Consider the following 24,673-nt stretch of genomic DNA (forward strand, 5'->3'; position numbering starts at 1 on the left):
TGTGGGGGTTTTTTATTTCAATAAAATATTTTTTCTATGTCTTTGTGGTTTTTTTAAACTTTATTACTACCGCCTTAGTAATGGCTACTGGCTGATTGACAGCATCTATTACTAAGGTCGGGGCTTAGTGTTAGACAGTGGAGAGGCTAACACTAACCCCCATTATTAGCCTGGTACCCACAGCCAACAGGGGTGCCGGGAAGAGCCGAGTACAATCCAGTACTTGACCATCTGTAGCGATGGTCGGATATTGGGGCGGCCGTGGGCTGGTATTATCAGGCTGGGAAAGGCCTCTCCCCCTCCCCGGTAATGCTAGCCTGCTGCTACTTTATTGTATCTAGCTGGTTATGAAAAACCCATGTCATTTAAAAAAATATATATAAATAATTGGAAAGAACTATGTGGGGTACCACCCAATTTTCATAACTAGCCAGATACCACACCACAGCAGCAGCAGCCTAGCATTACCAGGGTGGGAAGGGCCATGGTTTTTGGCCTTCTCCAGCCTAATACTGCCAGCCTCCGGCCTCCCCAGTGCCCGATCATCACTACAGATGGTCAGGTACTGGTTCGTAACCGGCTCTTCCCAGTATACCTGGTGGCGGTGGGTACCAGGGTAATAATGGGGGTTAGTGTTAGCCCCTGCACTTAACATTAAACCCCACCTTAGTAATGGACGCTGTCAATCAGCCAGCAGCTATTACTAAGGTGGTAATAATAAAGTTTAAAAAAATAACAGGACATAGAAAAAATATTTTACTGAAATATAAAAAAACACACAACCCTCATTAACCATTTTATTGAGAATAAAAAAACGCTGTCATTGAAGTAGTCCTCGAATCTGACGTAGTCCAGCGACCGAACCTGTAAAATCACACAAACACACAAAAATAATTAGTAACACATAAAGCAAAACAATTATTATTCTTACCTTTCCTGGGTCCAGCGCTGGAGCCGCAATGTCAGTGAGCTGGACCCTATATCTAATCTGATCATGTGTGATACTGTCTGCTGAGCCACTGTATCTAATCCTATCCATAGTTTATAGGGTCGTAGTGCTATAGATATGCTGTCTCCTATACACACATTTTTTTGTGGGGGTATATGTATTGGGGCTATTTCCCCTGACATTTTAAGACCTTAGTGACGCCCCTGGCTGCTAGTGCTGCATTGTTGGGTCACTTAGGAGACCCAGCGATGCAACTGAATCTGCGGGCTGTCGGCTATAATACGTTTGTGGAGGGGGGCAATAAGAACTTTTGCATCGGGCCCATGATCCTTTAGCTATGCCCCTGGCTGTGGCTAAGATCCTTTTACTGCAGTGCATCCTAGAATGAAAGAAGCTAATTGCAGGATCCTAAAGCTAGCCATACAATACAGATTTACACCATTTTTTGCCTAACCATCAGCACCTTGTCATAACATGAACGATAATGGCAGACATTGACCGAAGACGATTTCTGTGGATTGGTTGGGGCATTGTTTGGTGTAGTCTTGTAACGTTTTTCATAAAGAACGACATATCCACACTCCATCAATAGAAGTCCAGACCAGGCCACTGGTCAAGGCAGATATTGATTGTCGATTTGTCCCTTTAACTTCGTTCAGAACGACAACCTTCACAGACCAACCATGAATGACACATCATTGAAAAAATTACCATTGAAACCCTCATTTATAGCCAGCTTAATAATCTGGGGTGTGTACTGGGGACCTCTGCTGAGAACTGCATCCAAATGTCTACAGTTGTTAGTGAAAAGTTACCAGGATCACCCTGGTCCAGAGAAGGTTTCTTGCTTTGTCTTGCTTGTCAACTTTAGTCCCGACAGGTTCCTGCCACCCCCCACTGAAGGATACGGAAACCATATTTATTCAGAAAAATTGTGCGTAGCAGCCTTAAGTACATAAATTGATAAGTGCAGTCCAGTCAGTGGGATCTGAAGATCACAAAGGATATGCAATAAATGTCTGGCAGGTGGAGTAGCCAAGGTGGCCAGTGGTGGCTTTATTAAGGAGGAGTCAAAATGATGTCACTTTAGAAGGACTGTGAAACTGTAATGAGACACAGGAATGAGTCTTCTGTGCTGTCAGCTATGGCTGACTAGGCCCAGGAAGAACTTGATGCTTGCTAAGGACAGCGCATGGTAACAGTAATGCGCATGTAATGCCGGGGTAGGGAGACAGACAGGTGAGCCCTAATCTACCCGCCACTCTACCCTGCCTACTTGCAACGGCCCGTCCTAGGCGACGGCGTACAACTGGGCGACGGTCCCTACTCTCACTATGTGCACGACAGACAGACAGGGGTACAAAGAAGCAAAGGGAAAAGGGGCAGATGCCCACGGAAACACCGTGAGCACAAGAGTAGTGAACGAGTCGAGTCAAACCAGGAGTGTACGAGGTACAAAACGCAGAGCAAGAGAGTAGTCAGTAAAGCCTGGGTCAATATGAAGCAGAGGACAAATAGTACAAGCAGCAGCAGCAGCAGAGCCAGGAAACAAGCAGAATCACAGGCAAAGGATAAGCAGGAAATAAAGGTATAAATAGACAGGGGGCGGGAGCTAGCTCCGTCTGGCCGGGCTGTGATAGGCTCTCCCACTCCTCAGCCTCCCAGCCTGAGTGGTGGAAGAAGGAGTCACTCTATCAGACTTAGGAGCAGGTGCAGACTGAGTAACCACGGGCGTCGACACAGAAGCTGTGTCTGGCAGATCCTTTACAGTGCAACTCCACCACACTGGGAGGAGAAGTTAAAAGCAAATAAAAGGGAAACGTTTGGTGCCAATACAAGAGAGGACGGATTGCCCATTGGAGCTGCGGTTGGCCTGTGTAGCAGGAGGCCTGGGGCTTCTTCCACCTGAGAGGATTGTGATATGATAGAAGCCGGTGCAGGTTTGAACATTGGAAGCAGTGATGGACGGAAGGTTTCCAGATTTTGCCCACTGAAGATAATCGCAGTGGGCTAGAGAATGGGAGATGTGACTGGAGGTCTGTGTGGTGCTGAGAAGAGAGGTAGCATGTAGAAGGATGAGCATTTCTCTGAGTGGGGAACATTGCGTTTTCCTCACCAAGCTAGGTCTGAATCATGTTTCATGGAGTGAATGGTGAGCTAGCAAGTGACCATTAGTGGTCGGGGGGTTGATAGATCAGACCGCGGATGAGAGTGATTTGCAAGTGTGTCATGTAGGCCACTGCTGAAGCAGTGTATCGTCAGTCTGAGTGGCCAGCCCTAGGTAGCCTGCTGGGGCTGTGGAAGTAGTCAGTCCTGGTGTGGGAACCAGTCAGAGGGTGAGCGGTACTGTGCTCAAACCGGGGAAGGCTGTAGGAAGGTCCTGGTAGGTATCTTAAAGGATCTATGTTTTAGTGGTTCATTTAGATTACTACAGTGGGGACTGGTTGCCCTGTAGGCTTGAAAAGTGGCCTAGTAAGTTAAGTCCTGGATTAGACTGGATTCAGGGGAGTACTGAGTGGGAGGGGTAACGTAGTAGGAGCCCTTGAAAGTCAGAATCCTAGAGAGAAGCCTGCCTCTTTCCCTGGGTGACTGAGGATATAGAAGTAGACATGGGAGTGGTCTGCAGTTTCGTAGTGAGATTGCCTATTGGACTAAAACCAAATTTACCAACTGTGGGTCGCAGAACCTTCAGGTTCCTTGGACCACAACAGGGGTTTCACAACGGTCGGGCCACGATGGGCACCCTCAACTTTTTCCCTGCACCAACCTTTCTCTGGAGATTTGCTGAGGCCTTCTGAGCAGCACCAGTTTTGCGCCTTGTCTCCTAAATAGTGATACAGATCAGCACAATGATATCATCAGGCCGGTCTGTATCAGCATTCAAGAATAAGTACACAAGAGAAAGCACCACGCAGAAGGCCTTCTCTTCCTCTGCAAATCCGAGATGAGTGGCAGCAGTGGGCACCGAGGCAGAGCTGTCAGGAGCTACTTGGATTTTCATGGAGTGACCTCGAAGCAGCTGTGGCATCCTTAATGTTGACTGGCTTAGCGCACACCTCCCCGGACTAACTCATGAAGAGCAAGGGAGCCAAGATGAAGAACAACAAAAAGGGGAATTTGGACATAACCTGACTGAGCAGCTGAAATCTTCTGAACATGATAGTAAATGGCCTACCTTCCTGGCTGTGAACCCTGTGTACCAGTGAGGGTGCCCAGCCAGCGGATTCTGAGAGTTGTCTGCTGGGTGAGGAGGGTGTGGGCAGGAAGTGGTTAATGGTAGGTCCAGTCCATAGGTAAGGGGGAGACGACATAAGATTGTAATTAACTGTAGGTAAATTTAACCTTTTCCATGCTGCATGGGGACAGCCCTGGAAGGGGTTAACTGCAGATGTGAAAGAACATATCAGGGAGAGGTGCTGAGAGGCTGTTAAACCTTCTACTGCCAGGAAGCTGTGAGCACTGAATTCTGTGCTCATCTGCCATTTATAGCCCGTTCTTTTCGGTGCCCCCATTTTTTTTCATCTAATTGCCATTCATTACCTCTTGGGGCAAAAGGGGCAATATATTTCAAATGGGCACTAAGGGGGACTGAACAGAAGCTCAATAATTCTCTGCCAATTTTCTGCTAGTAAAAAAAGTGGTGGAAAACTTTTGTAAGTCAGCCATGCCCACAAATTAAGAATTTACATAATTATTTGTTAGGAGTTGCCCAAGATATTTTTTTTTCTAGGGGTGCCCCAATGATAAAAAAAAAGTTGGGAATCAATGGACTAGAGTAATATGGAACTCTTGGGGCGCAGGTAACTGTGGCCCATTCAGAACCCTTGAGAGTCAGTGTGGCTGTGAATCCAGAACCGAGGTGAGATAGAAAACTTACCAGAAGCTGCAGCAGCATCTCTGTGCATTACTCTCTCAATCTGCTCCTGCTCCCTCCTCCCCATTCCCTCTCCATAGACTTCTACGGGCAGCATGTAACCTGATCTCTCAGTGAGTTGAGGGTCTGTCTTGTCTTGAGTAAACTGATTTAGCAGTAAATTCAGAATGAGTGTACAATTAGGAATAGAAGCATTTTTCTCTAATAAGATATATTACAAAGTTTCTTATATTCACTTGAGCTATTTATTATTTATCAAAACAGAGCAAAGGAAGACATTTAACCCCTTCCCAACATTTGACGGCAACTTCGGTAACGTTTCTGTGGTACTTACAGCAGAGCAAAGCGTAATCTCGCTGTAACCTGTCATTTACAGCGTGATCTCGCGAGATTACGCTTGCTCTGCTGTAAATCCCACAGAAACGTTAACGAAGTGACGGGATTGTGAATAGACATCCCGTCCTGTCTGGAAGGAATATCTATTTACTGTCTAAACACTTCAGTAACGTTAATATGTCAGTATAAGACAGCACATAGTGAAAAACGCAGTGTCACTATGCGCTGACTAAATGAATGGAGAGAAGTGCATCACGCTGATTGATCAGCGTTGTCACGATGCGGGGTGTGGACCCACTGGCCCGTACCGCGTAGCGGGGATGGCAGCTGGCCAAACCGGAAGGTACACAGTTCAATGGTTCAGCGAGAGTACCTGAGGCAATCGTAGGCAGTGGTGAGGCGGACACGTCCAGAACCAGGCGGTGGGAAGTCGTTCGGTGAGGCGTAGCAGGGTAGCGTAGACTGTAGCACAGCACGGTAGGTAGCACAGCACGGCAATAGCACTAGGTAGCACGGAAACAGGATACGGGATACGGAATACAGGAGCAAGGTACACTGGGAGGCTGGAAAACACTGGGAGACCATAAGCAAGACGAACAACGGGAAAACTAACAACGCTCTGGCAAAGGGCAAGAGGGCAGAGCCCTTTTTATAGCCCAGGGCATCCTGGGCCAGATTGCAGTTTTTTGCAAAACGCGCGCACTGGCCCTTTAAGGCCGTGCACGCGCGGGCGCGCGCACCCGCCGGAGACACTCGGAACCCGGAAGAGAGTGCCGGCGCCTGACTGGGAGACGACGCCGCAGGCAGGTAAGCTGTCCATGGCCACGGCCGTCTGGGTTAACGACCGATCGACGGGCCGTGGCCATAGACTTTACAAGCGTCATACACTCCGCTGTAAAACACCCACCTGGTCTAAAGTAAAAACACGCCCACTTGGGCATTAAGAAACTAATTAGCATAAAGCTAAAATCGCTCCTAACATGGTAAAAATATATTGTTTTTCTAAATAAAAAGCACTGCTGTCACCTACATTATAGCGCCCATCTCCTTATGTGGGAGATAGGGCACATATAATGTGGTGACAGAGTCTCTTTAAAACTGTAGACAAATTTAGTTCCCATGCAAGGAAGTACAGCACCATTGCAAATAAATGTCGCTGCTGAATGAGCCACAATGTGCCACTACTATACCCTTCGTTTCAGAAGATCAATGGAACGCCACGTTGTGGGACATATATCACTAGATATGGTGAGTCTGGATGTGTAAGTAAGTTTTGTCCAGCAGTTGCACTGACAATCTTTGCACCAATAGGTAAAATGAAGGTGACAGTGTCCTTGTCTTGAATCCGTTTACATAGGGTGAACACCCGCGGAGAATGCTTAGAAGGGCGTCGTGCTGCGGTTAAATTTAGGCTGGTGCTTTGCATGCAACTCTAGGCCACAAAAAAAAAAACGTCACATAAAAAGGCATAAAACAGGCAGTAAACCTTAAAGAGGCTCTGTCACCATATTTTGCAACCCCTATCTGCTATGGCAGCAGATAGGCGCTGCAATGTAGATTACAGTAACGTTTTTATTTTTAAAAAACGAGCATTTTTGGCCAAGTTATGACCATTTTTGTATTTATGCAAATGAGGCTTGCAAAAGTCCAAGTGGGCGTGTTTAAAGTAAAAGTCCAGGTGGGCGTGTATTATGTGCGTACATCGGGGCGTTTCTACTACTTTTACTAGCTGGGCGTTCTGACGAGAAGTATCATCCACTTCTCTTCAGAACGCCCAGCTTCTGTCAGTGCAGACACACAGCGTGTTCTCGAGAGATCACTCACAGGTCCTGCATCGTGTCGGACGAGCGAGGACACATCGGCACCAGAGGCTACAGTTGATTCTGCAGCAGCATCGGCGTTTGCAGGTAAGTCGATGTAGCTACTTACCTGCAAACGCTGATGCTGCTGCAGAATCAACTGTAGCCTCTGGTGCCGATGTGGCCGACACGATGCAGGACCTGGGGCAGGAAGTGAGTGACGTCACAGCGTCATCTCTCGAGAACACGGCTGTGTCTGCACTGCCAGAAGCTGGGCGTTCTGAAGAGAAGTGGATGATACTTCTCGTCAGAACACCCAGCTAGTAAAAGTAGTAAAAACGCCCCGATGTACGCACATAATACACGCCCACTTGGACTTTTACTTTAAACACGCCCACTTGGACTTTTGCAAGCCTCATTTGCATAAATACAAAAATGGTCATAACTTGGCCAAAAATGCTCGTTTTTTAAAAATAAAAACGTTACTGTAATCTACATTGCAGCGCCGATCTGCTGCAATAGCAGATAGGGGTTGCAAAATCTGGTGACAGAGCCTCTTTAAAGATACTGTGGGAGCTTGCCCTGATGTGCCCAGCCGGGGGTGGTGGGGAGTGGTAATAAATATCAATGAGAACGTTAAATGAAGTTGGATTACCTTCAGCCAGCAAAGATCGTTACATGCGGTTGTGCGTTCCCCACTCTGTTTTACCCCAAATTCGGCAAAAATTCCCTCCTATAACAGGAGAAAGTACCTGTCAAGGTACCCGAGTCCTTATATATGCAGGGATATCCGTTCCGGTCCCCGTTCTGATTCTTCCCAAAGTCTGGCAACGATTCCCTCGTAGGGAAAAATACCTGGCAAGTTACCCAAGTACCAAGGATGGTGAGTTAGCTGTGCTGTGAGCTGCTTAGAGCCGATGATGTGGCAGGAGCTGTAGGATCAGGCAGCCATTCACTTCAGCGGCCAGGCTCCGCCCCTGCTATATGAGGACTTGTTTTTTGCAGGATTTGTTGTATTTTTCACTATTTTGGGGTAGATATCGTTTTTTAATTAACTTTTATTAACTTTTATTTAGGGGGGATAGAAAAAACATTGTTCTATGCAGTTTAAATTTATGCTGTTCACCGTGCGGAATAATTAACATGTTACGTTTATACTATGGGTCGGTACGATTACAGCGATACAAAATATGTTATTTTTTTATGTTTTACTACTTTTGCAGAATAAAAACCCTTTTAAACCAAAATTATTCGGTTTTGCATCACTGCTTTCCAAGAGCAATAACGTTTGTATTTTCCCATCGATGTAGTCATATGAGGGCTTGTTTTTTGCACGAAGAGACATTGTTTTCATTGGTATACATGGGACTAATCAATTAAAATTAGTCATTACTTTTTTGGGGCAATGGAAAAAATAGCAGTTCCGCCGTTGTTTTTTTGCGTCTCTTTTTCCGACGTTCACCCTGCGGTTTAACTTTCTTTTTTGGGTCATTACAATCACAGCGATTCCATATATGTGTATTTTTTATTTATTTTTTACACTTTTACCAAATAAAACCACTTTTTATGGAAAAAAATGGTTTAATTTTCTTTTTTTATTGTGCACCTTTATTAATAATTTTTATTTGACATTAATTACCGTGATCGCATTTTCGGGCCGCCGATGGGGGATAGAGCGAGCCCCCTCCTTCTGTAAACTACTTAGATGCCATGGTTGCTATTGACCGCGGCATCTAATGGGTTAAACGGTCACGATCGAAGGAAACTGCAAGCGCTACCGTTAGAGACTGTCATGAGACAGCTGAACATCCGCTCCAGCCTGCCTGGGACAACCGTGCAGAACTTTGACTAGGCCGCCGCGAAAAGGCGACAGTCTAGCCTGAGGCCCATTTGTGACCGCCGGGAAAAGGTGTATTGGTGGTCACTAATAGGTTAAAGACTGCTGATCTTAGTTGTAAATACTGGAAAAAAACGAATTGGGGATACTAATATCTTTGGATAGCCGATATTACTTAAATTGTTTCTCATTATACAGTTGTAAAATGGTGATTAAACCAGCACTTTCCCATTTCTCAAGCCCCTCCAATTTAGAGCTCTACCTTAAAAGGGGATTCCTTGAAATTGGGGAAAGTGTAATGAATCTCCACGGTCCAAATGAGCTTCTAAGTAACCACCACACTTTATGTAACAACTGTATGATGGGAATTGTGCTTGATTCCAATGGCTTGGAATCAATTAAGTGCAGTACTTATTTCCTCCCACATATAGTATGAAAGAGTAGGTGAATATTGTCACAGGGAACTGATGAGGCCCATTCTTTGAAATGATTACCCTATGCTGCCACAAAGTAGCGAAACATAGATGGAACATCTGTAAAGTAGGGGCCTGGGTGATGAACGGCCCTGTGAAGGTGTGTCATGGCAAAGATGGTATGAAGACAGGAGATTTCTGGCAACCATAACTTTACTAGGCCAGTGTTCATGGCACACCCGGCCACAGCAGGAAAAACAATAACACTTATCAATATGAGAGGCACCGTTCTTAGACATGGATCAGGCAGGCGGATAATGGTTGGCTGGCTCACACTTTTCACGGAAAGAGTCAAGTCCACTCCTCCCTGATGCAGGTGTTGTTCCAGCCTGATATTTGGCCTACTAGGCTGCACTGTACTTTCTGCACTGGCTTTCACTTGCCTCAGCTGATGCACGTGGGGAGGCTCCTACCTGCAACCCACCACTGCTCACACGACTCTACTCGTGGGGAGGCTGAAGGACCCACAGACTGAGGCCCAACGTTAGTGCCGTTGCTTCCACATCTCTTCATGCAGCTCAAGGCGTCAAGGGATAGTAGTGCTCTTTTGCCCACATTATCAAAGGTAGCCTGTATATTTTAAGGGAATGTGCAATGGGAAGTATTTTATGTGTTTATATCTATATACGTGGAAAAAGGTCCTATAGCAGGACGGAAATGTTGCAGCTGTTGACTGAATAAATCACATACTTTTTGGAACCATCGGAGTGCTGTGGGATTTCTTTCGTTTATGTCTTATAATCCACGGATCTGGATTACCTGCTTGCACCCATTACCGTGTTGGAATCTGTCGCAGACTGCTGCTTATCTCTACCTATATATATATATAAAGCAGCAGCACTCTGTAGCTAATCCCACTATAGTATCGGGTGCATAGCAGACAATCCTGATCCAAGGATAACGTAATATATCAAAAAGAGATTCCGCAGCACTCCAGTATGAGCAAAATAAAGTGATTTATTCAATCAATGCAGAGATGCGACGTTTCTGTCCAGTTTTAGGACTTTTCTCAAGCATAGTGATAACATTAACATACGTGATATTTAAGGCTTGTGTCTCATTAACATGATGAGTAATCATTAAAACTTTGTGCATGTTAAATAAATCCAGATTTATATACAATAAAATAATTATCCAGAGTAGCATGTGTATATACGTGGCAGTGACATAATTAAAGTAATAAAACCATAAATAAACAATACAATAAACTTGTAAACATATAATTCATGCATAATCAGAAATGCAGCTATCTGTGTAGGGGATGGGACTTCAGGGCCACTCACCGATCGAAGACAAGCCATGTAGATTCTCAGCAGAGGGTCTGCTACGTCACTGCCACGTGTATATACACATGCTACTCTGGATAATTATTTTATTGTATATAAATCTGGATGTATTTAACATGCACAAAGTTTTAATGATTACTCATTCTGTTAATGAGACACATACCTTAATTATCACGTATGTTAATGGTATCACTATGCTTGAGAAAACTCCAAAGGCTGGACAGAAACGTCGCATCTCTGCATTGATTGAATAAATCACTTTATTTTGCTCATATTGGAGTGCTGCGGAATCTCTTTTTGAGATATATATATATATATATATATATATATATATGTGTGTGAGTGAGTGTGTGTATGTATGTATGTATGTATGTATGTATTGTCTCATCAGACATAGGTGCATATTCAGACATATGCCCATGGGAAAATTCCCCAGGCAAAACAAGACAAGACAGTCTGCCAACAGCCATTGTCTTGCCTTATTTGCTAAGGGAAAGACAAGAGGATCTGCTTCGATCCTCTTGTTATCTTCGGGGATGGGGGGGTAAGACATAAACAGTGGACACATCCTATGATGCATTCCCACATCACAGGAGGTTCCTACTGCCCCCCCTGCATGTGCATGACTTTGCATGTCATACAGGAGTGCACAGACAGGGCTTAAATGCGAGTGCACTTCCCAGACTTCACACCACCCCCAACCTGAGGAGACCTACACTCCATCCCCACTTCAGATGATGTGAAGGGAAGTTGAATTCCACCAAAGCAGGTCTGCTGAACTCACTCCACGGGCCCTGGACAAGACCAGCAGTCTAAGTATCATTAGAAATGGGGAGAGAACCTCCAGCTCACCTGACACACTCCGGTGTGTCGTAGATAGCGCCCGGATCCTCGTGTCGGCACACGGGTAGCAAACAAGAGAAAGGAAGGGAGGTAGGATCCAGCGCTTAGTAGCGTTAAAATGGAAATGTTTTCCAAGTTTAATTGTATTGAATTAAAAAGGAAAGTCCAGTTGTATGGGGTCCTGGGTGTGTAAGAAGTGGAGGGGTGGTATCCTCAAGAGGATACCACCCCTCCACTTCTTACACACCCAGGACCCCATACAACTGGACTTTCCTTTTTAATTCAATACAATTAAACTTGGAAAACATTTCCATTTTAACGCTAAGCGCTGGATCCTACCTCCCTTCCTTTCTCTTCTAAGTATCATTACTTAAGCTGATGCATCCCTTTCCAGCAATAGCTTAAAGAGGCTCTGTCACCAGATTATCAAATCCCTATCTCCTATTGTATGTGATCGGCACTGCAATGTAGATAACAGTAACGTTTTTTGTTTTTTTTTAAATGATCATTTTTGGCCAAGTTATGAGCAATTTTATATTTATGCAAATGAGCTTTGAAATGGACAAATGGGCGTGTTTTTTTTTTGTATTTCCAACTGGGCGTGTATTGTGTTTTTAACAACTGGGCGTGTTTACTTGTTTTACTAACTGGGCGTTGTGAATAGAAGTGTATGATGCTGACAAATCAGCATCATACTCTTCTCATCGTTCCCACCCAGCTTCTTTCGCTAAAGACACACAGCGTGACGTCACCCACAGGTCCTTCAACCTTGTCGTCGGACAAAGAAGATACATCGGCTGAAAGGCGTCCAAAAGTTTAATATGCTCGTCTCTAGGGAGTTTGCTATGCTTACCTGCACATGGTGATGCTGCTGCAAATTCAACTGTACGCCTGGAGCTGTGGTGTCTTCTCTCTTCCGACGCCAAGGTTGAAGGACCTGTGGGTGATGTCATCACTCCCAGCCAGCTTCTTTCACTGCAGACACAGCGTGACATCACCCACAGGTCCTTCAACCTTGGCATCGGAAGAGAGAAGACACCACAGCTCCAGGCGTACAGTTGAATTTGCAGCAGCATCACCATGTGCAGGTAAGCATAGTAAACTCCCTAGGGACAAGCATATTAACCTTTTGGACGCCTTTCAGCCAAGGTTGAAGGACCTGTGGGTGACGTCACGCTGTGTGTCTTTAGTAAAAGAAGCTGGGTGGGAACGATGAGAAGTGTATGATGCTGATTTGTCAGCATCATACACTTCTATTCACAATGCCCAGTTAGTAAAACAAGTAAACACGCCCAGTTGTTAAAAACACAATTCACGCCCAGTTGGTAAAAACACAATACACGCCCAGTTGGAAATATGAAAAAAAAACATGCCCAGTTGTCCATTTCAAAGCTCATTTGCATAAATATAAAATTGCTCATAACTTGGCCAAAAAGGATCGTTTTTCAAAAAAAACAAAAACTTTACTGTTATCTACATTGCAGCGCCGATCACATGCAATAGGAGATAGGGATTTGATAATCTGGTGACAGAGCCTCTTTAAGCCCTGCAGCTCCTTCCCATTGCATTTAAACTTATCCTATTCTACCATTACCCTGCACTTACATCCATATCCCACAAGCCTTATCCTATTCAAACCTCTTTGCCCTTTCTCTTTCCCTACAGCTCTTATTTTATTAACCCCTTAGCTACAGGGACAGATAGAGCCAGGTGGCGGAGGGTCACATTAGTTAGCGTGAGTGAGTGTATTGTATTTTATACTTGTATGTAGGTACATTGGTGGGTATCAGGATATAATTGTATTATTTTGTTATACTGTACCACGTGTAGTGTCAGATACTTAATACATATTAATAGTTATTAGTGTATTCAGGTATACTGATACTATATCGTGAATATATATTTTGTGTATTTGGTGTAATTACTGTTTGTTAATAAATATTGTTTTTATTTACTATACAATTGTGTCGTGAATCACCACGTACACACACATTTCGTTACCAAGGTAAATAGATAAGTGTAATACAATGGAAAAGGTTGGGAAGATAGGCATAACCATAGTGACCCTAATAAAAGGAGGTAGTAAGAGTGGAGGACACTAGCCCAGTTAATCCCACTAAATACCAGCCCTATAACTGAATGTATCACCTGTATTTCTTTTTCCTAATTAAAACCAGATAGTGAAACATAATATTTTTTTCCAAAATGTTTTTAGTTTTTTATTGTAGATTTTTATTTTTATTCTACTTTCTAAACATTGAATTTGGAGGCAGCCATCTTGCCTGGGCTGTAGCCACATAGACCATAGGAACATTTAAATAAAAGATGTATGGGAGAGTATTCTAGGCATGCTCTGTGATCTGTGCAGAGGTCAAGAAAGGATAGTAGGGGGAGCTGTGTCCATAACCTATTGTCATTGGTGCATTCTGTGATATCTATCTAGAGGTATTAACTTTCATTGTAATCCTGCCTATGATAATAATTAGATGACTGCTGAGACGATATCCTTCAGAACAGGAAGTGTCAGTCTATTGTGTGGCTCAGTGGCCAGAGTGAAAACTGCAGGATTTAAGGATTATTTTTTAATATAGATAATGACAAAGAAAATAAAAAAAAATCTGTTAAACATAAAAACTCGCGGGGCGCCGATGGTTGGCATTGCAACCTGGGGGCCTGATGAAACCTAGGGGACTCTGGCAGGGCTTCATAGAAAAGTGCCAGTGTAACGATATACTGCAATACATTAGTATTGCAGTATATCATGCAATCGATCCAACGATTACTGGTTCAAGTCTCCCAAGCACAATGTAAAAAAAAATTTACATAACTGGAATCGCAGCATCCATAAACATCCGAACTATTAGCCTGCATGGTGAGCACCGTGAAAAAAAAAAATTTAAGCGCCGGAATCGCTGTTTTTTGGTCATTTATCTCCAACAAAAAATTTAATAAAATGTATTTAAAAAGTCTCATGTACTCCAAAATGGTACCAATATAAACTACAACTCGCCCCGCAAAAAAAAAAAAAGCTCTTATACCGCTCAATCAACGGAAAAATAAAGTTATGGTTCTCAGAATATTGCGACAAATCTCAACTTTTATTTTTCCTTGTAAAAGTAGTAAAACATGAAAAAACTATATAAATTTGGTTTTGCCGTAATTGTATTGATCCGCAGAATAAAGTTAACAAGCCGTTTTTACCACACGGTAAACGCCGTAAAATCTAAACCCCCCAAAAGATTGAGGAAGCACTGTGTTTTTGCTATTCCACCTCACAGATAATTTTTTGGCAATGTACGGAGCCGCAAGCAGTGTACATAGCATAGCAGCCATGCTGCGAAACTGCAGCTCTGCTCCTATTCTCTTGAATAGGAGCAGAGCTCCAGTACTGCAGCTCGGCCGCTATTCAGTGGCCGGAGTCAACTGCTCCCGGTGTGTATGTCCGGTGCTCGGAGGCAGCCAGAGCAGCTTAAGGGTGCGGGGTCCGGGTGTCAGATCCCCACAGATCATGTACTGATGATCTATCCAGTGGATAGGTCATCAGTTCTCCAGTAGTGGACAACCCCTTTAAGTTGCACCAAATATTACTGCAAGAAACTGGACTAAAGTAAACCAACCAAGAGGTGGTATAAAATTAGACAGTAACTAATTAGATAGTGTGTAAAGATCTGCCAATTTTATTATTCAGCATGAGCCATTGTGGTAAATTTGTCGCATTTAGTCTAATTCTAAGCTGTCTAAATTTAAGAAAGTTGTAGTAAATCTGCCCTAACTTTTTAAAATATAGAATCAGAGTCCATGCCAGTTTAGTGTCAATTAAAGCACCCAAAAGAGGACCCTATATTGAACTGTGACTGTAGGAGCAGATGGACTGTTAAACTACTACTTAGAGGGAAGGTTTCACGAAAAAAAATGTTTTTATATGTTTTTGCTTTTAGTATGTTATTAAAATAAATTTTATTTATTTGTGTTTTTGTGTTTTACGTTTTTCTTTTTTCTTTCTTTTACTTCTCTATGTGGGCTGCCATTTTTTTTTTTTTTCATTTCTGTATGTGTCGATTAATGACACATACAGAGAAGGAATAGGGCACATACATCCCCATAGTGAATGCGAACGGGAGCCGTTCCATTCACTATAGCATACACCGTCTGTGTGGGAACGGCGCATTCGCCGCTCCCACACAGTCCAAATGGAAGGTCTTCAGCAGTGCGACCTCCGGCGCCATTTTCATGTGGACCGGAAGCCGCGGCCGGACAGTAAGATGACTACTTCCGGTCGCGGCTTCTGTCCATATGTTCAGAAGCAAGGAGTAGGAGCGGAGGGAGCGGGGGGAGCGCAGGCAGAGGCGGCGGCAGGAGCAGGTAAGTTATGTTTGTGTATGTTCGTGTTATAACCACTGTATCTACTCCTCCTACACTGTGCATTCGCTCAAAAAATGGCCGCACACAGTGTAGGAGGTTTGAACATTCGACCCCCTCCTTTCTCCTGGCACTAGCCAGGAGAAAGGAGGGGGGATTGTTTGAGCACACTAGAGCGAGTGTGTCTTCTCGAATTTTGCAGCATAAAGGAATGAGGTTGCTTTACCACATGCCAATGCTGCAATTTGGGGAATTGCTCCCTCTAGTGACCAGCACATGGAAATGTTATAAATTAGAATCTAATTTATAATATTTCCTGACTTGTGAAAAAATGTAAAAAATTAGAACAATGTATAATCATTTATATACTAACTGTTTAACTAAAAAAAAAAAATTCGAGCGACACATTCCCTTTAAAATAGTAAAAACCACATAAACACATAGTGCTAATCTTAAGAAATATACGAATGTAAGGACACATAATATAAGTAGTACACTGTAGCATAGCAGGATTTTAGATGACCGTAGTGTATGTAAGTATTTGGATTGTGAGGTTTTGGATTCAGTGTACAGTGATAAAATTGTTCATTTTCATTTAGAGTAAAGCTACTTTCCAGTCGTGAAGTGGGAAAATCAATACTAAGGGTCCTTTTACACAGACCAATATGGGCTGTGAAAACGAGTGCCAATCAATAAGACAGCTCGTCGATTGGTGCTCGTTTGCTCCTTTCACAAGGAGCAATGGTTAGTTATGTATGGGACGAGCGATCAATACTACAATCGTTTGTCAGAATACATTTCTATTATGCCGACAGCACATCCTCCTGTTTACACAAGAAGTTATGCTGCCAACTAGCAACCATTTAATTAATCGCATAAACGAGCTGATCAGCAAATGATCGAGTGTTTGCTCGTTCATCGGCTGATTGTTACCCTGTTTACACAGGGCAATAACTGGAAATGACTGTTCGTATGAACGATCGTTTGTCAGATCATTGGCCCGTGTAAAAGGGCTATAACTTTTATTTTTTGCCATCTGTAAGGAAACATCAATGTTGGAAGGAGCTTAATTTTCTGTTATCTGAAGAAATCTTGCTAAAGAACAAACCTAATGTACTAAAATGGTCATAGTTTTATAATCACGCTCAAGCTAATCTGGTAATTAATCTCTGACAAATCATGAATCCAATTGTCCTTTAAGTCACAGCTTGTCAATAAACTATTAGTGCTACAATACAGTGATTCATTCCTCACAGGTTTTAAATGTGAACTATCCACTTACTAAGTATTTGCACACATTTTATTAACACAAATATTTTCTAGAATCTCTGGAATAGTGATTTTTAGTATTAAAATTGTTGTTTTAAAGTATCTCTTTAACTACATAGAAATGCTCATATGTAGCAAGTTCTTAAAACATAAATCATTCACATGGCTTCTTTACAGGCACAGACACGAGCAGTAGAGGGCCCCTGTGTATGAACAGTATATGGGCCCCATGCTCTTAAATAGTCCATCATTGAGCACCTGCCTTAAAGGGGTTGTACGCTATGGAAAATCCCTACTTGTTAGAAAGAACAATAAGCAGATAATAAAGTGTACCCCTGCTGGGATCCCCTGAAATCAGCTATAATTGGTGAGGAAACCTGGCACTAAGTGTGCACCACCGCAGGGACAATTAAAGGAGATGACTAGGCAGGGGGCGGTTTTCATACTGATGACCTGTATCCACCACACCCCTTGCCCCCTAATGCACTTCATATCTGTCATACACAGATACTGGCTGGTGACCGGCTCATGCAGCTGTATGTGTACTACCCCATGTGTATAACAGATGGCTGGACCATTGTAATAAACAAGTACTTTTTACATTTTGGGTCACCCCTATTTCCTCATAGACTGTAAGCTCTTGTGAGCAGGGCCCTCACTCCTTTTGTTTGAACTCTAAATTACTTGTCACTGTGTAATGTCTGATTTTGCCTGTACATGTTTCCTCTGAATTGTAAAGTGCTGCGGAATATCTTGGCCCTATATAAATAAAGATTATTATTATTCGTGAAATCCCCATGAGACACTAGGGCCAGGTTATAAGGAAGGCAAATGTGGCAATTGCCATGGGGCCTTTACCACCTTGGGGCCTGAGGGGGCCTCTGCCATCCCCCAACATTAGCAATGAAAACAGTTTATTAACTTATAATATTATGCTCCTAAAATATTATGTGCTTTGTTCAAATTGCTATCCATGGCCTGCAGAAAAATGGAGTGCCCTCAAGAAATACCTTGCCAATGGACCTACATCAATGTTGATCAGGCCCTGGACGATGTTAATGATAGCGAGGTGCTTAGTTGATAACACAAGCGGCCAAATCTGCAGAGCAATAATAGCTGCATCAGTTTACTACTGCAATAGAAATATGAAAACCCTGTTCACACTAGCGTTATAGTATCTACAATACATCAGTTATGTCTTCCCCCTTACATAGTCAACAATGGTAATAATACGTGAATCATACATGACCCATAGCTTCTGGAATTTAACAGTATGCTATATTATTCCTCTCTGTTAAATTGTTTTAACGTGCAAGTTTTGATCCAGTTTGGTTCAGGGTTTTTATGCAGTTTTTGAATCTGAAACCAGAAGTGGATTCAAATAAGAGGAGAATTAGTATCTGTCCTTAATACTTTCTTTCTCTTTATGATCAACATCTGGTTTGGGCTTTAAAAATAAAACAGAACCTGATCAAAACCTGCACTTGTGAATAGACCCTTAAAAATCCCTGTCGATGGCTCTTACTATGGACGTAATTTGTTATGTTTACCACTAACCGCCCTTTAGTTAAACAATTGATATATATTATATTTATTACCACAGGTAAAATGACAAAAGACGTACAATTTAATTTACATGTGAAACTATGCAAAATAGAATTCACTTAAAAGTAACCATCTTGTATTGTTTTCTATATGGAATGTTTATTTATAATGAGGAAACTTATTTTCGTTAAGTTAAACCTATTGCAGAAAGCATTTGTTATTCACTTGAGGATTTTGGATAATTCCTAATCCCTATCATTCCGTGACTGTTTCAACAACAATAAGGAAAAAAATAGGAAAAACAATTAAGCACGTTTTTGGCTACATTTACAAAAGTATTGCTTTGAAGATGCCAACTGTAATGTTTACAAAATATCCCAGTAATGACTTATTTATGTTTAAAATTAAAATTTAGAGCAACAATTCTATTTGCATAAACTGAATATTTTAGATTTATTTATGTACAAAAGGAATAAAAACGATCCCACTGTATGCTTGTGAGGAAATATAAACTCAGTCCACATTAGGTTGTGTCCAGATGTGGTGCATCCCAAATCCTGAGCAATTTGCACTATAATAAAAGTGGACAGGGCCAGCCTTAGGATAGATGGCGCCCCGTGCAAAATTATCTTTCGGCACCCCATCATAAAAAAAATGTCCCATAAAAAAGTCTAATGCCCCCCACAGTATAATGCCATATATAGTGCCCCTTTAGTGCCCCAAGACAGTATAATAATAATATTTCATAAAATAATATATTATAACCCCTTCAAGGACAATGTATTTTGTCCTCTAATTGTGTCCAATCAGTATTATGCCCCCTAAGTGCCACACAGAGTATATTGCCCCCTGTAGTGCCCCTACACAGTATAATGTCCTCTTAGTGGCCTCCACACAGTATAATGCCCCACTCCCCTGGCTGCCACACACAGCCCCCCCTTGTAGATAGTGCCCCCCTGTATATTGTGCCATACAGCCTCCCTGTAGACGCTGCCATAATCCCCCACCTCCTCCTTGTAGACGGTGCCATACAGCCCCCCACCTCCCCCATGCAGACAGTGAAAAAAATCAGCCCCCCCACTCACAGTAAAATGACCATCAGCCCGCCACTCACAGTAAAATGACCATCAGCCCCCCACTCACAGTAAAATGACCATCAGCCCGCCACTCTCCCTAAAATGACCATCAGCCCACCACTTACAGATGCCCACTGTAGATAGTGCCACACAGCCCGCTATAGATAGTGCCACACAGCCCCTTTAAGGTAGTGCCACACAGACCCTTGTAGGTAGTGCCACACAGCCCCCTTGTATGTAGTGCCACACAGCCCCCTTGTGGGTAGTGCCACACTGCCCCTTGTATTGCCATATAGCCCCCTTGTAGCTAGCACCCCCCCCTCCATGTAGATAGCACCACTGTACCTCCCTGAAGGAGCGGAATCACCCTGTGGTCGGGGATTCCGCTACTGGATGGAGACCTTTATGTCTCTGTCCATATATGGATAGTAACAATAAGGGGCAACTCCTGAAGCAGAATCCCCGTCCACAGCTTTGCTGCCGCTGTTACAGGTGTTTCCACTCCAGGAGAGGCCCCTAACGTCTCTGTCCATTCATGGACAGTGATGTCAGGGGCTTCTCCTGGAGTGGAATCCCCGGTTACAGCGTCTGCAACGCTGTTGACCGGGTTTCCACTTCAGGAGGTGCCCCTGATGTCACTTTCCAAATATTGACAGAGGTTTCAAGCGCTCCATCCAGGAGCGGAATCCTCAGCCACACGCAGATTCCGCTCCTTCAGGGAGCTACAGTGGTGCTAGTAGATAGCAGAGCAGGGATATACCTCCCTGCTCTGATATGGTGTTAAATAGTATTTGCGTCTTAAGGACGTAGATACTATCGAATGTGGCGTCGCTACCGCTGTAACAGCCACAGCGGCTGCTAGCGGCACCGTCGGCCATGGGGGTGGCCTGTCCCGACAGGCGGCACAGGCTCCCTCATGCCCGGTGTCGCCGCTATGGTTGCTACAGTGGTAGCAACGCCACTGAGAGAAGAAGAACCCGGGTGGAAAGGCAGCTACTGAGTCGCCGGGCCCGGGCGCTTCTGAAACACGAGAAGCAGAAGGGAGCAAACGCAGCGCCCCCTTCCACCCGCTGGAGTGATGCACCCTGTGCAATGGCACAGGTTGCACACCCCTAAGGCCGGCCCTGCAAATGAATCAAGGTTTTCAAAGCCCTATTCACATGTAGCAGAAAAAAAATCTGCACTGAAAGCAGAGCATTGTGTTTGCAGGTGTTGACAGTTTTATACTAGCTGCCTGGGACCTGACAAAGACTCCAGGGCTCTTGAGTAATAATGCCTCTTAGGGAATAACATGGATATGCCCTAACATTTTACATGAACAGCCAATAATGTCCTGTCATATACCAATATGACATTACATTCTACTTAAAGAGGCTATGTCACCACTTTATAAGTGCCCTATCTCCTACATAAGGAGATCGGCGCTATAATGTAGGTGACAGCAGTGCTTTTTATTTAAAAAAACGATCTGTTTTCACCACTTTATTAGTGATTTTAGATTTATGCTAATGAGTGGCTTAATGCCCAAGAGGGCGTGTTTTTACTTTAGACCAAGTGGGCATTGTACAGAGGAGTGTATGACGCTGACCAATCAGCGTCATGCACTCCTCTCCATTCATTTAGTCAGCGCATAGGGATCCTTTTAGAACTTTTATGGTTAGCCAATAAAGGTATCATACCTATTATACTTTTGTCTTTTTCGACACAAAAGTATTTAACATTGAATATTAATTTAGTAGGGGAATAACTAAATTTGTGAGAAATTTCAAATTTGAAAAACATCATATCTAATTCACGTCTTGAATCTTTTAAAATAATTAATACACAGATGTTATCAATCCAAGATGCTTAATAAAAACCCCTTCCAATTTCTAGATATATGGAAGAATGTGTGCCAGAACTGCATTGCACATGCTCAGGTGGTTTTCTGGAGCTACATTGGAAGTTGCTTTTGTCCAGTAAGGGTATGTGCAGGACAACTCTCCCGTACTGAAAACATGATTACAGTACGGGACAGTTGTCCTGCAGCGAGGCAGGGACTCCTAGCATCGTACATAAGTATGATGCTAGGAGCCCGGCTCCCTGCAGAGTGTTCGGTCCGGTACTTGCGGCCGAAATACGTCCGTCAAATACGGACGTAATTAGTGTGTGTGCACATACCCTCAGTGTCCTCTCTGGGGAAAATCTTGGAAAGAACAAGAAAACACGGTTAGCTGTTACATATGGTTTGTAGAGTGATGTCCCTTAAAAGTTATTCTAACAAAGAAAAATGTTGCCTATTTTATGGACTTGGTGCAGCACTCAAAACATGCATCTGTAAAGTGAAATAATGCGTTACAGTGTAGACTTTTATTGATGCTATATTTTTTTTTTATTTAACATGGTTCATACCTGTAGTAAGATACATGGTATTTTATAATTGAGAACGCTACGATTTTTCGTATCTACCACCAGGACGGTTTATTGTCATTGAATTATCTTGTTTTGAATTTTAACCGGATTTAAATTATTAGATTAACCCCTTAATGACCGCCGATTAGCCTTTTCTCGGCGGTCATTAGTGGGCTTTATTCTACAGCGCCATTCCACGGCGCTGCATTAGAATAAAGTAAACAGAGCAGGGAGCTGTCAAATCTCCCTGCTCTCAGCTTCCAGAGGTAGCCCTGTCCCTGCTCGACCGGGTGAGATCGATATTAGTATCGATATCACCCGTTTAACCCTTCAGATGCGGTGCTCAATAGCGTGCACCGCACCTGAGTGGTTTTGGAGAGAGGGAGGGAGCTCCCTCTTATCCCACCGACACCCGGCGATACGATCGCCGAGTGTCTGTGTCTCCGATGGCAGCTGGGGGCCTAATAAAGGCCCCCAGGTCTGCCTGTAATGAATGCCTGCTAGGTCATGCCGGAGGCATGTCCTAGCAGATGCCTGTCCGTTTTAAACGGACAGGCAGTAATACACTGCAATACAAAAGTATTGCAGTGTATTATAAAAGCGATTGGATGATCACATAGTGAAGTCCCCTAGTGGGACTAGTAAAAAAGTAAAAAAAAGTTGAATAAAGTTAATTAAAAAAATGTGTAAAAAAAAATGGAAAAACCCACTTTTTCCCCTTACAAAATGCTTTACTATTAAAAAAAACACAATGAAGCAAAAAAGTTACACATATTTGGTATCGCCGCATCCGTAATGACCCTGACTATGAAGCTGTTACATTATTTAACCCACATGGTGAACGCCGTAAAAAATAAAATAAAAAACAATGGAAAAATTGCTGTTTTCTGTTAATCCTGACTTTAAAAAAATGTGATAAAAAGTGATCAAAAAGTCGTATCTATTCCAAAATGGTACCAATAAAAACTACAAGTCGTCTCGCAAAAAAAAAGCCCTCATACAACTGCATCAGCGGAACAATAAAATAGTTATGGCTCTTCAAATATGGAGACGCAAGAACAAATAATTTGGAAAAAAAAGTGTTTTTACTGTGTAAGTAGTAAAACATACAAAATCTATACAAATTTGGTATCTTTGCAATCGTAACAACCCGCTGAATAAAGTTATTGTGTTATTTATACCACACGGTAAACGACGTAGATTTAGGGCGCAAAAAAAGAGTCGTCGCAATTTCAGGTTTTCTTCTAGTAAAAGTTCATGAATAAATTATATGTACCCCAAAATGGTGTTATTAAAAAGTACAACTTGTCCCGAAAAAACAAGACCTTATACAGCTATGTCGACGCAAAAATAAAAAAGTTATAGCTCTTCGAATGTGACAATGGAAAAACGTAAAAAATGGCTTGGTCATTAGGGCCCAGAATGCAAACAGGGGGAAGGGGTTAAAGCAATGGTTGTCTGTAAAGTTGTTTTCTCCTAATAAATTCAACAGCAAGCTCCATGTGATATATTTTACATGGAGCATTAAAGTTATTGATAGTGTGCGGTTTAAAAATAAAAGTTGCTTCTCGGCCCCTGCTGGCTCAGCTTTCATTTAATTTGCACAGTAGAAAATAGGGAGTTTGGTTCAAGATTATGGATAGCAAAATGTGCAGTCAAGGAAATCTGGACAGAATATAGGATATAAAATGCATAATGCAACAGATTAGTCATTCTCTTAACAAAAAAAGGTCCAGTGGATGTTACATCTATTATGTATAAATATTTTGTAATATAACACGTCTTTTTATACCAATTAATGCAGTCTATCAGAAAACATAATGCCATATTGTCATGTCTCATTAATGTGGCACTCACTGAATAAGATATTTGACAAGTAACACCAATGTAATTTTCCAATTATATTTAGGGTAAGGCCGCACAGAGTGGCACTGATGCGGTCGCGATGTGATGCACTCTGTTCGGCGCAGCTTTAAAATTGCTTGTTAACGGCCGTGAGAATGGCTGTTTACCTGCAAAATTGAATACACCCTTCTACATGTACTATTTCATTATTATTTTCATTAAATTAACAGTTATTGTAATTTTAGAATACTGTATATAGATTTATATCGCTAGTGTTTAACTCAATAGAGGCTGTATAAGGTTGTATGCAGTGAGCTCCCCCTACTGGAGCAGGCATACTCCATGACTGTGTGACAAGAAGCAGGGGAAGCAGTTTAGCATCGAGCCTCCTCCCACTACAGGTCGTGTGGTATTCCTCTATCATAGGTACGCTACTCGATTGATACAATATAAGTGATATATTCTGAGATCTCACAAACTGTAAGCACAGGGCACATTCTACTGTATGTTAGGTAAACCATGTATTTTCATTATTTAATCACCATAGCATGTACAGTCCTGGCCAAAAGGTTTGAGGCTGACACAAACTTTGTTTTTTAAAAAGTGTGCTGCTTCAGTGTTTTTAGATATTTTAGTCAGATAATTCTATGTTATACTGAAGTACAATTATAATCATTTCACAAGTTTTTAAACCTTATTTACAAATAAATCAAGTTTATGCAAAGTCTCAATATTTACAGTGTTGACCCTTCTTTTTTTTTTCTTTTTTTACAGAAGACTTCTCTAATTCT

Source organism: Rhinoderma darwinii, chromosome 4, assembly GCF_050947455.1.
Source record: "Rhinoderma darwinii isolate aRhiDar2 chromosome 4, aRhiDar2.hap1, whole genome shotgun sequence".
NCBI classification, from domain to species: Eukaryota; Metazoa; Chordata; class Amphibia; order Anura; family Rhinodermatidae; genus Rhinoderma; species Rhinoderma darwinii.